Source organism: Rhopalosiphum padi, chromosome 2 (genome assembly GCF_020882245.1).
Source record: "Rhopalosiphum padi isolate XX-2018 chromosome 2, ASM2088224v1, whole genome shotgun sequence".
NCBI classification, from domain to species: Eukaryota; Metazoa; Arthropoda; class Insecta; order Hemiptera; family Aphididae; genus Rhopalosiphum; species Rhopalosiphum padi.
In genome coordinates this window covers 45469494-45487423 of record NC_083598.1, presented here as the reverse complement: position 1 = coordinate 45487423, position 17930 = coordinate 45469494, and the positions used below count along the sequence as shown (strand labels likewise).

Genomic DNA, 17930 nt, shown 5'->3' with positions numbered 1-17930 from the left:
TAGGTATTAAGTGTTTTTAATGCACTCAATATAAAATATGATTGAATGGTTCATTAATGTTCGTAATATACATGTTTTATATGACTAAATTACTTTTTATATAATCTACGATGGTACCTGTAATCATTCGTATTAAAATACAGCAATATTAAAAATAAATAAGTAAATAAAATGTCTAAACTTTTTATTTTAATGTAGAAAATTAATATGACTTTATTTTATACTTCAATTTATGCAGAAAGAATTGGTAATTAATTAAATAAATAGTTTAAATGTCAAAAATAAACATATTTTCAGGTACAACATTATATAGTTCGTTCATATTTATATTATAATAGCAGCTAGACAAAAAACTCACAAATGGCTTGACCCTATATAGGAGCATGTAATCCACGAGATCAAAATATAATGATAGTAAAATAAATGTTCCATTATACATTAATATTATGTTTCAATAAATTCCCAAAATAATTGAGATAGTAAGATATATTCTAAGTCCTGATAAAGGTAATGTACTAACTAATATGATGGATAACGCACTAAAATGAAAAAAATACATATCGTTGAAAAACCACGGTATATATTGTACATATAAAAATTATATATCTTTTAAATCTCTCAATTGTATTCGTATATTTGATTAAATATTTATCTATCTATTCTTATTTACATCCTTGTTTTATGAGTAAATACTTCATACACATACTTCGCGTATGTCTATATAAAAACATTAGATATAATATAGGTAATAATTTTTATAAAAAATATTATAAAGGTACATTAAGGCATTCCGCGTAAAAGTGGATTACTTTCAAAATTATTATTTTTGACCAATACCTATTATATAGGTGTTATAGAGAATATTCAGCACTTAATGCGTATTCTACTATGTATCATGTACTATATATTATCATAATATTATTATCATTATCACATATATAATTTATATAATATAAATATTATAAATCCATATAGGTACACGTACATCGTACACTAAATTAGTCCATACATCATTATACGAGTACACTTTTATGCTAGCGTGTTATACATTTTAATTAATTGACTAATCATAGATTAATATTCCATTTTGAATCATAATAATTTTAATTTAGTTACTTCATAAAATTTCATTTGGATACTAATTACTAACATACTATTATACCTATTACACTAAGACGCGGTCACTGGGTGTGTCGATTGTATGAGTAATCTCATAGACTACTTGATATTTTGAACTAGCACATACCTATTGGGTATTGGATAAATTTTGTTTTGACCAATCATTTCAAATAAGTGCAATATGTATGTATAAAAAACAGGAATTGTACACAATACAGTTTATTATTTTATTATATAATATGCCGACATACCTGTTAACTTAACAGTATTTTTTGGTGTAATAGACAATAGTATACCAACCTATTTCATTTATTTAAGTTATATTAATTCATAATTATTTATGTCACAAAGTAAAGCGTATGAAAGGAAGAATAATTCCAACAAATATGCCGCGTTACTTTAGGAATAATGGAATAATACTGGTGTTTTATTTTATTTATCAGATGCAAAAATCATTATTCTTAAGTAAACACATTTTTTTGTATTGTTATTATTATTATTATTTCTATTTACTAGTTATTATTTTTATCATTGTCAAACAGATAGTTATTGGAAAAAAGGAAAAAAAGGAGTGGCTAACCTATCTTAATTAGTTAAACTATTATTAGATACACATTTTAGAAGAGAATAATGGCTATATAATAAACACAATCTGAAAATCTGGATGATTTACATACAATAATTTATTACTGTTGTTCGCCGCTATAAGAAAATGGAAACTTTTCATTTTGCATTAAAAACAGAAGGGAGGGTAAGTATAATTCCATATTCAAAAATATGTACCGTAAAAATATTTGTTTTTAATAGTATATAATATGTATAATGTTATATTGTTATTCTTTTTTAAAAATAAATAACATCCCGAAACATTCTTCATTGTACAGAACATTATACTATATCTATATATTAATGTTATTATTCTAATGATGTTGTTCGTCTGTTAAAATATATTATAACTGTGGTAACCATTTGTTTATAACTCACACAAGGCGTCTAATCTATACCTATATAGATAATACGGGAACTTTCGTCTGTAGCCTACACATTCGTGCCTAGTATTAAACATTATATTGTATATTCCTATCGTACCTTGATTATAGAATAGAGTCAATTCTATAATCAATTATTATACAATATACATTACTATAGTTAATAATAATTGTGAATAGTACATTATTATTTTATTCTCGTTGGATTAAATGTAATAATATCTACAAATTACAATAAGACTACAAAACGTGTATGACTTTTATACGCCTACCGTATAAGTAAACTGAAATAAGTGAAACAAACAGGGATGTGACGATTCCATAATACGATTCAATTAGGTATTGGGTTGTGACTTCTGTTTTAATATGAATTTAAAACATTGAGTCAAATTATGTTTATTTAACGTGGTACTTGGAAAACGGTTAATATAATAAGTATTTTAATAATTTTTATAATGACGATACAGCGTGTGGGTATTTATTATAAATTATAATAGTATGTATTAATACGTGAATAAAGCGTGATTTTTTCTCCCGACCTGCATCACCAATGTGTATTACGGTACCTAGTATGTACCTACGAAACGTAAAACCTCATCGTCAGTTTTTCCTCGCGCCGCACGTGAGATTAAGACGATCCCGCGAGAGTGATAAAACCGGTTCCGTTTGATAATTTGATAATTTGATAATAAGTATATATGTGTATAATAACAATAATGATATAAGTAATTTAGTGATAATTGCGTAATAAAATCGCAGGCATAAAACCAAGTACTCAGCCACACACATACTCTATCGCTCGCACAAGTCGCACACATATTGACATATAGATACACTATGCACACGAGCATCGGGATGAGGAACCATCTGCACAGTTTATTTTCGACTAGCATCGCGATGATTTTATTCGGGTCCATATTATATAAGTATACGCATCTAGATCTCTGCAAGTCGTAAGCGTAAACATCGTCTGACCGTTATTTGAGAACCACTATTTCCTAGTGTCGCGTCTGTAGACGTGCATCACGTAATAATAATAATAATAATAATAATAATAATGATAATAAATATATAAATTGCACGTGTATTGTGTGTGTGCGTACGCGCGCGAGTGTGTATAGGTTTGGCAATATAATATAATACACGCCGTGACCGGACTTAACCTCCCGGAGTCGGGCCGAAAATGATTGGGAGGAGGAGAAGGAGGAGCAGCAGCAGCAGCCAGAGGCGGTGGAGAGAACTGCATATTTCGGCGGTCCAGACGAACGCCCGCGCGCGTTTGTGCACTCTGAAGCAGACGCTGTTACAAGGTTACGACACACACACACACGAGTAAGTTTGGATGCGCACAATTTCGTCTGTATGACGCGAGTGGTGGTGGCGGCGGCCGTCGCCTCGGCGGTTACGACCAAGACGGCGACCAAATGCGTGCGTGCGGCCGTATAATAAATAAACCATAGTACAAGTCAAGGGGCTATAATATAAAATAATAAACGCACGCGTTCATCCGCCCTGTCCCGCCGAATTATAATAATAATATCCTTGGCCCAGGTCGAATGCGCCGCCCGCATATATATTTTCGCGTGTCCATTGTATTCGACTCGTCGTCCAGCACATGGGTTTTTATAGGTATATATTATATATTAACGAGAAATGCACGAGATGACCTGCTCGCTTGCACACACGCAAACAACATATACAAGTTGACCGTCGTGGTTTGGTAACAATAATATAAATGTTGGATAGGCGAAATACTAGACGGGTTTTCGGGTTTTATTTTTTTACTTCGTGTGTAGACAGGTACAGACATTTTTTTTTGTTCATTTATATTGCACTGGGTCAGTCTCATCGTCGGCTGGTATAGCCGCCATTTGAAAAAAATATATACAAATAAAAAAAACACACAAATGCATGGTAGAACCACTAGAACCCATTGTTGAGAGATTAGAAACGGTGATTATACGAAAAAAAACAAAGAGTATTATTATTATTATTACTATCAAACAAAAAACCTAAATGGTTGCACTATTGTTCAAAACGAAACTAGAGAATTCGGACGGTTGCTGCATTTCAAACGAAACGGGACTTGTGCATAGACAACAAGGTCAACGGGATTCAATCGTCTAAATGTAGGTACTAATACGCGTTTTTAGGTCGTCAGCCGAGACTCTCGAACGGTTTCTAAGTAGTGAAACTATGTATTAGGAATATATATGTATTACTATATACTTCATCGGTTCACGAATTATGTATTATGTACTCACTTTAAGTTACTAACATCAAGTATTTAATTAAAATTTACAATTATTATCGTAGTTCATGCCAATTTCTTTTGAAATTTATAGACCACGCGTATATATTACTATAAAATAGGCAGTGGTAGATAATCTCATGTGTATTGTTAAATTATAATAATATTGATTGAAATAAAATCAACATTAGTTCGTAATAAAATGATCAACTATGTTGATAACACATTTTTCTCTAGCATATACGGTATTAATAATCAATTAAATACCTATATAGTATACTTAGTACATAAACAATTAATGTATGTTGTTATAACAGACATTGAGACATATAATTTATACATTGTATACAAGGTAGGCACGTAATATTGCCGAGCATTATTTTAATTTAGGTCATGATTTTAATAATTTTTAAAACGAATTAAACGATAAAATATACAGGTAATTCACCAATATGATCACTTCATTTCACTCATTGATTTAAAATTATAAGTGTACATAACCGGATTACACTCGCCACTGCATGGGTGACTTCCCTACTCATAAATCTTGATTCAGTGATTCCTTACCTCTGTAAAAAAAAGGACTGTTATCTTATATACCTAAAAAAAGAATTAGAAAGAAAACAGAATACTCTTTGTATGCTATATACAGAATCTAAGTACTTAAAAATACAATTCTTAAGTATCTTGAAAAATGTAAAAAAAATCAAAACTTGAATTTGGGTAAATAAAGGGTTTGAGAAGGATGAATACTTGGTCGAACACCTTTTAAAATATACAATGCGCAGTTGCACTTTATAATCATTTATTATTGATTTATATTTAGAGACATGCGTTAGTTAATTTGTATACTGTATTATAGTCTATGATAAATAATGTTAACTTCACATTTACGAGATATGCAGTATACTCAATTTATTTATTGATCAGTGGCAATTAGAGGCCGCTTTAAAATGATTACAAATTGCTGAAATAAAAACCTTCGAATCATACTTAAAGTATTAGCAATATCATTTTTGTTAAGAAAAATATAACCAAACAAAAATAGAATGTATAATTCTAAGAAGACAAATGTTGTATGTTTTAAAAATAATAATATAATTTGCAGAAGTGCGAATAATATTGTTGAAGTATAACATTTATAAATCATGCGTCGGAGACTCCGAAGGTGTGGGAAAAAGATTTAGAAATAAATACTGGAATAGAATAGAATTATTGAAGAAGTGGTTTGGAATTGAGCCAGAATTTGAATTTATAGTTTATAATGTAAAAATGTTTAGCTATAGTATAATATGTGGAAATATGTGTTTAAAATTAAGATAATATGGTTGTTTGTTAAAAGTGTTGGTAGCATTTATTTTTGTGGGAAATTAAAAATTATTCAGCCATGAATAATTAGTTAAAAAAAAAACAAATATTAATGGTAGACCAAATACTAAGATTGGGAAATATACTGACTTGAAGATAATTTTATATTAATGTCAGATAAATAAATTATAAGCAGGACTAAAGACCACAAGTTATATTAAAAATACAAGTATAGGTACTTAGGTAAGTATAAGTGGTGTTTAAATATTTTTGTATCAAGTAATTTTATAGATTTATATTTATTTACAATAAGTATTTATTATTATATTAATATATAATACAAGATGATTTTTTAACTGAACAATAGTCATTATTTCAAAATGTACCAATGTTTTTTGAAAATATTGTTCCTACATAATTTACAGTCAAAAAAAAAAAATTATTTCTGATTATTTTTACTGTTATAATTTTTATGTTTCTTATTTATTCAGAAGTAGAATATGAAATTAAAAATGTATGTTGTCATTCAAAAAAGTAAAAATTTAAAAAATGTTTAAATGTGTAACAATAAGAATAGGTATTTGTATATCATATATTAAATAGGTTATTTAATTTTGAATGTTAATTATGAAAGAAAAATATTTTCAAAAATATTAATAGATTTTGAAATAATGTGCGTTGTTTGATTAAAGAATCACTCTGTATATAAGTATATTTTGAATATTTTAAATAGTTCTTATCTAAAAGATGCCATAAAATGAACAAGTATTAAATATGTTTATTTAAACCTATACTGGCTTACTAGCAATACTATTGGTTGATAATAAAAACAATTTCATGAATACTTAGCATTCTAGCAGTATTTAGTGAATGAATAAAATGTAAATTTATAAATATTATAGTATCTATTTATTTGTATTAATATTAAGTAGGTATGTTATTTTATAGAAAAACATTTTCTTGTTCTGTTTTCAGAACAAGTAGTCGTAAGAACCACACTTGGTGTGTAATATTTAACACGATAATGTCGACGACTGCTATTAGATCTATTCACGGTCTGGTTCGATTTGGATTGAATTTGAGTAGGCGGGACGAGTTGTATACTTGTAATACCGCCGCGCCGATTCGGACGGTGTAGGACAAGGGATTATCCATTCGTTGTATTATTATTATTATTATTATATTTTATCTTCTGCACGACATTATGTGTACGTCAGTCAAATATAAAATCATTAAAATCTTTTTTCGACATTCCTTCGACATTCCGGAAGACATTTTAAAACTAATTATTATTTTATTATGTATTTACGATAATAGTTTTTAGTATATTGAGAAAATATTAATTTAAAAAATCCCCTCAATTCGTTGAAAAAAATTATACTAAATATATAAATATTATTATTATATGGCGTTGAACAATAATATTTTACATTTTCGTAAAAAATTACGTTTAAAAACAGAAACCGTATTTTATTATTAATAATTATATAATATTTGTATTATTAAAAACTATTATCAACCTTTGCCCTAAGAAATGTAATTGCTTTGAGTTAAACAATATTGTAAATTGATGATAGTTTTGTTTTACCGAAAAGGAAAAAAATATAAATCATACATAATTATTATTCGTTGACCGATCGAAAAAAAATTTCAATTTATTCAGTTTATATAGGTGCTTACATTATTGTGACATAATGCTGAATCATATGTAATAATGCATTTTTATTGTTATCGTATAATATTACACTCTTGTATGTACAAATACAATAAACATGCAATGAGTGTATTGCCAGCAACTATATATACCGAGAATTATTTTTAAAAAAAAAGTGAAACGGCAGAGAAAAGGGGTGGTTTAGCGGTTTTCCTTTTGATATAGTATTCAAAAATTCTCAGTGTTATAGAAACAATTTTATAAATCCGTATTTTTTTAGTGGTTCAAAAATCTATACCTCCATAAACTGTAATATTATATATTATGTGGGAATGCTTATATATAATATTATACATACGATAAAGAACCTAGTGAACCAACATACAAATAATTTAAAGTAAAATTACTAACAAATTAAAAACCTCTAAACTGTTTTACCTATATATTAATAATACACTACACATGTATATATTATAAGAATTATACAGGTCCATATTTAGGATCTGGCTGAATCAATAAAAAATAAATACATAATTTAAATCGTGTTAATCTGAATTGAAATTATTATAGTCATAACTGCAGTAGGTATTTTTATAAAAAATATTATATAGTATACGGTTTCGATTTCTTATTTTAAGCGTATTTATCGGCGGTGCAAAGAGTAGCAAACGTAATGTATTATATTTTATATATGAACGAATTTTCGTCTCAGCATGAAGGCTTACAGTGCTATAATATAATAATAATAATAATAATAATAATAATAATAATAATAATAATAATATTATATTATTTACACTCTATCGAGTTGCCACGCCATGGAATGCCGTGAACCCTAATAGTGTTATACCTACTGCAGAGTACCTATATGTAAAGGATCGACTCGGAATCGGTAAATAGAAGATAAACGAGATTGAAACCCCGAGAGACGGAATGCCGGTCATAATGCACATGTTCGTGGAGTGTAAACCACCTACGACGGTACAGGTGTTTGTAGGATTTTCAGGTAAAATTCAGGCATTATATTCTATTATGCGCATTAATATATATTTATGTATATATACACATAATGCACTGCAGTATCTGCAGGAGACGGGTTGTTGCTCAGGAATTACAACAACGGTCTAAATGTTGTAAAATGTTCTCTTTTACTTTCGTGTATGATGTATATAAATGTATATAATATAATATATATATAGGAGTGTGTATGAGCCCCGTCGTGTCGCGTATTGAATAGACGGAAAACCAATGAGCGGCATGTGCAAAATATAATAATAATAATAAGAATAGTAATAGTAATAATAATAAAGAGGAAAAAAAATGTCGTTCGGGAGTCGTGCGCATATTTCTACAGCAACAGTGCTCGGATAGTGTATGGTGGTAATACGGTTGGCCCGATCATCAGACGTGTAGGCGCGATATATATACATAATGTATGAACGAACAGTCTTTTGGCGATTATATTGCGACCTCAAAAACGACAAATAGTAATAAAATAAAACAACGATTTATTCAAAGCTATACTGAAATAACATCCTGTGTCTCGAATATGTGTCGTAAATCATTTCCATACATAAATACAATATACATGCATGCAATGCTAGATGGAATAATTTTTTTTAAATGTAACCGAAATTTGTAATGGGTTTTATGCGGCGTGTGGAAGAGTAAATTATTAATATACATTGATATATTTTGATAGTTTTATAAAATATATTATTGTTACAAATGTTAATTTTTGTTCTCATATAAAAATGTACTCATAAATCATAATTTACTTGCACATCAGTTAATCTTATCAAAAAATAAAGTGGTCTTCATTTTCCATTATAATATATTATTATAACTCTTAAGATTAAAAGAAAAAACAATACAATTTTACATTCCTGTTTGTGTTTATATACGTCATATTATTTGGTATTAAGATTTACAAAATTATAATGATCTTTAATTACGAGTTTCATTTTTTTTTTTTAATAATACATATTAATCTTAGTATTATTAATGTCATCGTAGTTTGTATTATAAATCTGAGTGATTTCGGGAGCTCCGTATAATACCCAAAAGCATTCCTGCATCAAATAAATACAATATTTTTAAAGCGGATTTTCAAAATCGTAAAAGATAATTTTAAAATAATACCCCTGAGAATATACTGGACTTGCGAAATTATATAAAAAAAGAAATATATTTTATTCTTTGATGCAATAATATATTTTTTTTTTGGGGGGGGAGAGGAGAAGACTTCAAACTCATAGATGTATATGTATATAGTTATATAAAATATATATATTAACTATAACACTTTTGAATTATATGTTTTATCTAAATAAAATATTGTCTTTTGTTAAGTGAATTATATTTTATATTTTATCTTAATGTTTGTAGTATGCAAAAGTTATATTAATATTTTTGATTATATAAATATATATTTCTTCTTTGACGTAATATTTTCTTTGTTAGATAATTTTCAACAAAGGAAATATACTGTAATAATAACAGGGGAAATTATTATTTATTGCTAATTTATGCTTATGTTTTGAAAGATATTTTCTTAGTTTACAAAACAGGTTAAAGCGTAATTGTAAAAACGTATACTGTGTTACACTCTTAATAAATTGTGTTTCGCGATCTTATTATTATTTTATGTGTCAATATTGTTAATATACCTACATGTATTTTTTTTTTATTTTAATTTGTGTGAACGAAAGATAAATTTGAATATACTTGTACCTTTTATACTTAATATATAAATATGTATCCGGTTTAAGTCACTGAATTAGTAAATAAATATTTTTACATAGATGTTTTGTGAAGTTTTTTATTTTTTTTATTAATATTGTTATTATAAGGTAATTAATGTTATTTAAATTCATCAGTTTTGAAAATACAAATTTTAATCTTAATGCCCAATACAAAAAAGTGTTGTGATAAAAGTTAAACGTTCTAAATAGAAAACAAGGACATGGAGAGAAATAAATTAATTGATCTAAATTTTAATGTTCATACGAGAATAACGCTTTTGCGTCATTAAAAACAAGTTATTTTTACTTATTGTTGAATCATACAGTTTTTTTTCTCATATAAGTAGTATTTAATACTTCTTGGACTTTATCTATTTTATAATTTCATGTATGTATAAAACATTTCCCAATTTAATATTGAATTTACTTAATATAATTAAGACTATACCTCGTAAGATATAAATAATATTAAAATATATAGTTATACTAGATTGAATTATTATTTTTTAGTTAAAAAAAAATCAAATAAAAAGGTTGGGTTAAAAATATTTAAATTAAAGGTTAAACTGAAATATTACTCAGTTAATGGAAATTCTGAACAAAATATATCTATACAAAAAACACTACACCGTTCACCTATTTAAAAATCGATTCCTGAAGACTTTTTGACCTTTTTCAATGGGCAATTTTTGTCTAACGCAGTGCAGTTGGATTTAACTTTATTATTCACAGAAATGTTGCATTAAAGTGCATTCAACCAAGGTATAATTATAAGGGAGCGTATGCACTTACAACCTTTAGGACTCGCATTGAGTGTTCTATAAAGTATAAAAAGGGATATTTTCAAGTTGGGGTTGCAAACGAAAAAGAATATTATATGTTTGACGGTATATTGGCAATCAACTATTTATTAAATTTTTACCAGAAGACTTACACCTTCATGTGTGTATTAACTACAATTAATTACAATTACAGATAATTGGATATTCTATGTAACAATTTAAAAACGTAATGCCGTTGGAAACAAATAACAATTTTATGTAGATAGCTATAGTAATTATTTTTAGTTGAATTTTAAAAATTGATATTATTATATTAAAATTTGCATTGTGAACTCGATAAATCGTATCAATGCATCATAGTAAATTGTGGATAATGACATTGCAGGCATCGGAAGTTCGTGTATTAGCAATTTTTTTCATTGAATGGTCTAAAATATAGCTAGATTAGCCATTAGGTAAAAAAAATTTAATCTCATTATAACGAACTGAAATAATTATTTATATTTTACATATTTTTTACATAATTTCCCTTTTTTAGATACATTTATACATTTTACATTAATTATTATTTATTTATCTATACAGCTAGGTGTTAAATGCATATGTCTTCATATTTTTGTTATAATTTTATTTCTTATACCATTATATACAGAGTATATAAAGGTTATATTTGTTTTAAATTTGTTTTATATGAATATATATAATATTGGTGTTATATAATTTAAAAATAGATTGCATATTTATTTTGAAAAAAAAAACGCTGGTAAATTGGTAAAATGAATATAGTAAATAATATTATAATTAGTTATATTTCCAAAAATTGTATAAATTCTAACTTATATTTAATTATATTTAGTTCTCATTTATAATTTTCGAATAAACGAGTTTAAAATATGAAGAAAGCATTTATATAAATGTTTTGAGTTGTATTATACACTTCGAAAAATTTGTATTCAGTTAAAAATTTTTTATGGATAATTGATTGATTTATATATAGGTACCTATAATACTAATAGATTCATCCAAACAAAATAATCGTCGATATGAAAATAATTTAAAATAAGTACAATTATTATACTTTTATGACACATTTAAAAATAGTTAGAATAAAGAGATTTTATTATTCATATTTTATCATATACTTAAATTAAGAGAAAATAATGTAAAAAATAAAAATACCCTAAGTTATAAATATTTTTTTTTTAAACAAGGAGTCTATAAAAAACTCAATTCAATTATATATTTTCAATATTTAACTAAATTAAAGGTACCTACACTATTACTTATACATTATAGATACATCAACATTCTCTGAAGAGAAAAAAAAATATTTTGGTTTTCGAATTATTTTAATAAGATAAATATACTAAACAATTATGACTAAATGATTCGACGTAGTATAATAGAGATAGAAATTATAATATATTTTTATAAATCATATTATATTAAACTATATACTCGTACTATTATGTAGTTTTTTTTTAAAAGACTAGTATGGGTGTCATCCGAAATTTAATTCTTCTTATTAAAGGTTACATAGAGTTAGGCGAAAAATTTGATTTTTAACATGTATATCAAACATCATCACTAGGCACATATTATCGTAACACTATGCAGACCCCGTAGTGTTATATTTTAATTTGTAAAAAGTCATCAGATTATTTAATAATAATAAAAAAAAATAAACGTATTGTATTGCACATTTAATCAGTTTGCAATTTTTCTACGTATGACTTGCGATAATAATTATTGAAAAAAAAAATGAGAAAATCATGTATGCTTGTATTTAGTGTATAATATAATAATATTGTCGTATTTATCGAACATGTTATACGTATTGATAAGCATCCGTGTGAACAGTTTTGGTTACAGTTGGAATATAAATATATTGTGATCGAGAGCATAATATTATTATAGTTACATTACACTTATGATGTATCTTTATGGACAAAAAAAAAAACAAAATCTCAATCCAGTCGGAGACATTTAAAGAATAAAACATTTCGTTTCGTTGAATAATACAAAACGCACCGTGCGTATATATGCAGACTAAAAATGCCGAAAAACATTTGGTTGAATATTTCATTGTATGCATAAATACAAAGTTGGCCAATTTTTTAATATATGCATTTATAATTCGACTACAGTCATTGCACCCTCTTTTCGCTCGACAGGACATGCACCCTTGCATCACGTGATATACATATTATGCAGGGGGAGACGACTACGATTCCACTGGGTATGTATTCTACGGTGAACAAATATATATTAGATAAAAGCCACGTTCATTTAAAGAACTCGCGAGTTTATGTTTTCAATGTTCCTACCCTTTTATGCGGGTTTGTACGAATAACAAAATCTCCAATCGTAAAGCATCTTGAGCCAAAACGCGTGGTTACCGATTCAAATAAACCTTTAAACCGTGAGTGCCCCGGGGACATTTTATCGAATTAAACGTGAAAATTATTTACAAGGTATATCAAGATGGCAAGATCGAATGTTCAATACGTTGTATACAATAAACAAACATAATATACGTATACGATATTATATTATATTATATCATATATATTATTACCTATGTATATATTATGTGTAAATATAGTCTTTACTCAAAAGAAAAGTGTACTTTCACAAATTGTTTTCGTTATTAACTTTGATTTGTTTAAAGATATTAAAAACATTGCTTTTGAGAAAATAAAGTGTACTTTTAGTATTTAAAATGCTCGAATTAATTTTGAAGTATTTAGTCATACGCGAATTTTGTTGTCTTTGGGCATTAAAACTGTAGTAAAACTACGCAGACACATTTTATACGCACACATGCAGTAAAATATAATATGTGTGGCTGACTTAAATTATATTTATCAAGAGGGTTGTCTTCAGACAGACAACCCTTTAACACATAGTGGTACGTTTTATAACTTGTGGTACAATCGTCAATCTGTGATGCAATAAAGATTAAACGAATTTATACAAGTATATTTTTTAAAATTATTATTCGAAATACATTTACTGGAACGGATATATTTAAGTATCATATCCGAGCATCGACCGCGGGCTGCATGACGATACTGTCATTGACATTTTTTTTACAAATTTACTCCGTTACTTTTATTTTAAGAATTTTCGGAGGTCGAGTTCATCAATGATTTTCGGATTATTCGATACAACATTATATTGTACAATTGCAGTGTACGGATATTTCTAGATATAATTCAGCGCAGTCGAGTTGAACATTTCCGACGCATGTCACCGAGAAAGTCGTTGTGCAGCATTGACGTATTATTGCGTACGTAAGTCATTATAATAAGTACATAATAATACCTATGTATATTTATATAATGTACTGCGTTTTGTGATTGGCGCGAGCGATTTGAACCGCCGCCGTCGAATTTCGGCGAATATCTTATCAGATGCTGCACAACGACGGCGGCGACCTAGGGTAAACCGCGTATATTATTATAATTTTTTCCCTCCTCCGTTCCTATGCAGTCTCGTTCATTTCCATATGGCTATTTACGTACATTTCGTGAACGATCGCGTGGGACTAATACTTTGACTGTTGTTATTATTATTATTATGCACAAACGGCGGCGGTGGCCTTAGAAAACGAGCTATTATACAGTCTCTGTCGTAGATCGCTCGTCTCTCGGTACGCACACAGACAAGCGGTGCAGCGTATGCATGAGTGTCTGTGTGAGGCGGTCGGTCACAGACTTGACCCGGTGTGATGGGAGGAAAAGGGTTGAGTGAGAACGATAGACCGGGAGTTAGAGGGGGCCAGACATCGAAAATTGGTCGACGGCCAAATATATAACACACACACACACACACACACACACACACATATATTCATATATATTATATGCATATATAGGGAACGCGCGGCATTAGGAACTATGACTTATCGGGACTGGTTTCCCCCACACCGAAACCATCATAGCCGTAGCGCAGTTGTCTCGGTCGTCGCCAGACGTACAACTATAATAATATGTGCATACGCACAAGCCAAGTTAGTGGTACCTAAAACGCGACTACTACATACAGTTCAATATTTACGATTTAACGTGTATTGTACACAGTTTTTTTTTCACTAAAACCCATTATAATTAGTTACTACTATTCGGAACGGACAGAAATAAGTAAAACCGATTAGAGGTATAAGTATACAATTATCAAAAGAACGGAGACTCTTTAGACGGACGCAGTACAGTCTTTTTACAATCGATTGTAATATTATTATTATTACTACGGATAGAAAAGGCGGTGTCGGCATATACACACACGCGCTTGCGAGCATTCATTGTTTTTAATACGTGTGTCGTTCACGCGCCTCTCAATCCCGGCAAGCGCTCGCGCCCCGTTTTAGCGGTAATTTATACGACTGCCGCCGCTGACGTAGACGCCGCCGGACCTGACATTGATGGAGGCGGTGGTGGGGAAAGATCGTGCCCGACATCGACGTGTGCGTAAATATTACACTAAGTCTAGGGATCTGAAAACGGCCGGCGGCTGTGTCTGGTTACGATATACCAAAATCATAATATACTATCGTAGTATATTTATATAAATACATATTATACACTTGTATACCATTTATACATGTAAACAACGAGATCGGTTCGTTCGCCTTCGAGTACACTATACGCCAGACAGACTGCATAGTCGAGTGATTTCGTTATACTTAATAATAATTTTGTTTCTATACATAAAAAACACGTTTTAATATAATTTATAATATGGTAATGATGGTCGCGACGCAGTTTTTTCAATCGCAATGTGTGTGTATATATGCGCGCGCGCGTGCGCACGCACGCCGTGCCGACGGTCACCCATCCGAAACGGCTGTGATGACTACTCGCTATAACTCAATTAACCCGAGACTAAAAATCGAGCGTTACTATACGTTTTTCCGGTAAACATTTTGTCCGCGCACAGGAATTCGTCCCACCCACCATATCCAACCTATCCTCACGATGTAATCTCTCGCTATAATCCCGAGACGTCCGATAATAATTACATTACATTACATCGCATCACTCTCATACACACGCGTGCATATATACACGCACAACTCGCGAAAAATTTACACGATGCAATAATCCGTGTTGCACTAATTATGTATAGGTACATAGTGTATACCCACCCTCCCCAGTGCAGTTTGGTCACAATTATCCGACTTCGTGCACCTGTTGGTGCGCTCGCATAGAATCCCAAGGTCGCCCGAAGGCGTTAATTCGCCGTTTCAGCATGCAACAGAGTGTATTATAATTAATTTTGTTCATTACGCAGACACCCCGCAGACGTGTATGTATAAGTGTATTTAAAATGCGCATTAGAGTTCTGTTTTTAAAAATACGATGCATACTAATTGTGATATAAGATAGTACGATATAATTTGATTTGGAATTTCTTTTAGCATTTCAAGATACAAATAACATTATTAACTATAAACTTTTTATTAGTTTACAATATTATTATATCTATTTTTTCATTGCTATATTACGCTGCAATCGAGTAGATTGAAAATTATTATAATTTTCTTAAATAATAGTTGTAATCAGCGTCGACTATAGCCAAGGTATCGGACTACCGAGTCTTAGGATTGCTAACGTTTGTATATAGCTATAACTACTGTATGGTTTAATAATTTGATTTAATTATATTTTAAAATAATGTTTGTACTAACTTATCATTTTTATAAAAAAAATAAAATTACGACCAAACACTAATAACCGGCCCATATTTTGAGCAGCTCACAGAGATTTTCTCGGTATAGCTCGCCTGCCCAATCCAGACCTGGTAGTAATATTATTAAAAGAGTGTATAATATAATTATCCTATACCATTTACATATAATAATGAGATTTTCTTTTTTTATTTAGTTATATATAGGGTTGAATAAATAAATCGTCAATAAATGCGTTTGGTACTTTGTAGCGTATACGATTCGATTATTTTAAAATGCAGAGAATATTTATTTATACACCATAGATATATGTTTTTAAATAATCAATGTTTGAATTTAATTTGCACAGTGTGCTATTATTTACAAATTTTAATTTGAATAAAAATAATGATAAATTAAAACGAAATGAATGTTGTTTACTAATTATTCATTCTGCATAACTAAATTTGTACATGCGTAAATTTTAATTAATATATAATAGATTCATCCAAGCAACAAAAATATACTTAATGATACCTATAATATGTACCTATATTTATAACGAAAACTGTTAAATCACGGACTTGATGTAGATGACTGCTTGGTATAAGTCACAGACTACATTATATAGTCAATAGGTTTTACGACACATTCTTGTCTGCATTACCAAACAAGTTGTAACGTAAAAAAACGGGTTATAGTCCCTAATAACATACGATAGTACACACAATTATTATATTATAAACCAACACTTATAATCTTCATCATAATAAAATACCTATTCCAAATTATTTTAACAATTATCGAAATCATATATTAGACATTTATTAACCAATGTGATGGATTACAATATTACATTTTTTTATTTTTCATTTTTCTATTATATATTTTATAATACTCGAATTAACAAACAAATTTAAATTTTCCATTAAAATTATAAATTGAAAATGCCTAAAAATTTAGTTGTATATTTCTTGGTTTTACGAGAAATGTGCTGTTAAACGACTCATGAAACAATAAACAAAAACTAACACGATAACAATTTAAATCTTAAAATCTTGGTTAGCAAATCTAATTATGGGTTTAAATCGAAACTATTATCGAGTAAAATATAAATTCTTAGTTCATGTTTAAACCAAGTTTAATTTACGTTTATTTGATTAATAAGTTTAACCGAAAAATGATAAGATAACATATTATAGTCTATAATTAATATTTGTTTTGAATAAATATTTTTTAATCAAAAAGTCTTGACTAATATTAAGTTTAGTATTAATCTAAAGACAAAATAATTGTATTATTGCGAATAGTTTATAGAGTTTAGAGTTAGAACCGAGGAGACAGACAGGTGTCATTAAAAACATATCTGATTGCTTATATCAATATAATTATTGTATTTAAAATAATATTAT

At 28.6% G+C, this 17930-nt stretch overlaps 1 protein-coding gene across 2 annotated transcripts in view; it reads right to left on the bottom strand.

The window, feature by feature from the left end:
* LOC132922631 (broad-complex core protein isoforms 1/2/3/4/5-like) overlaps positions 1-17930 on the bottom strand; it is a 77742-nt gene that overhangs the window by 58678 nt on the left and 1134 nt on the right. The gene's annotated exons all lie outside the window — the stretch shown is intronic.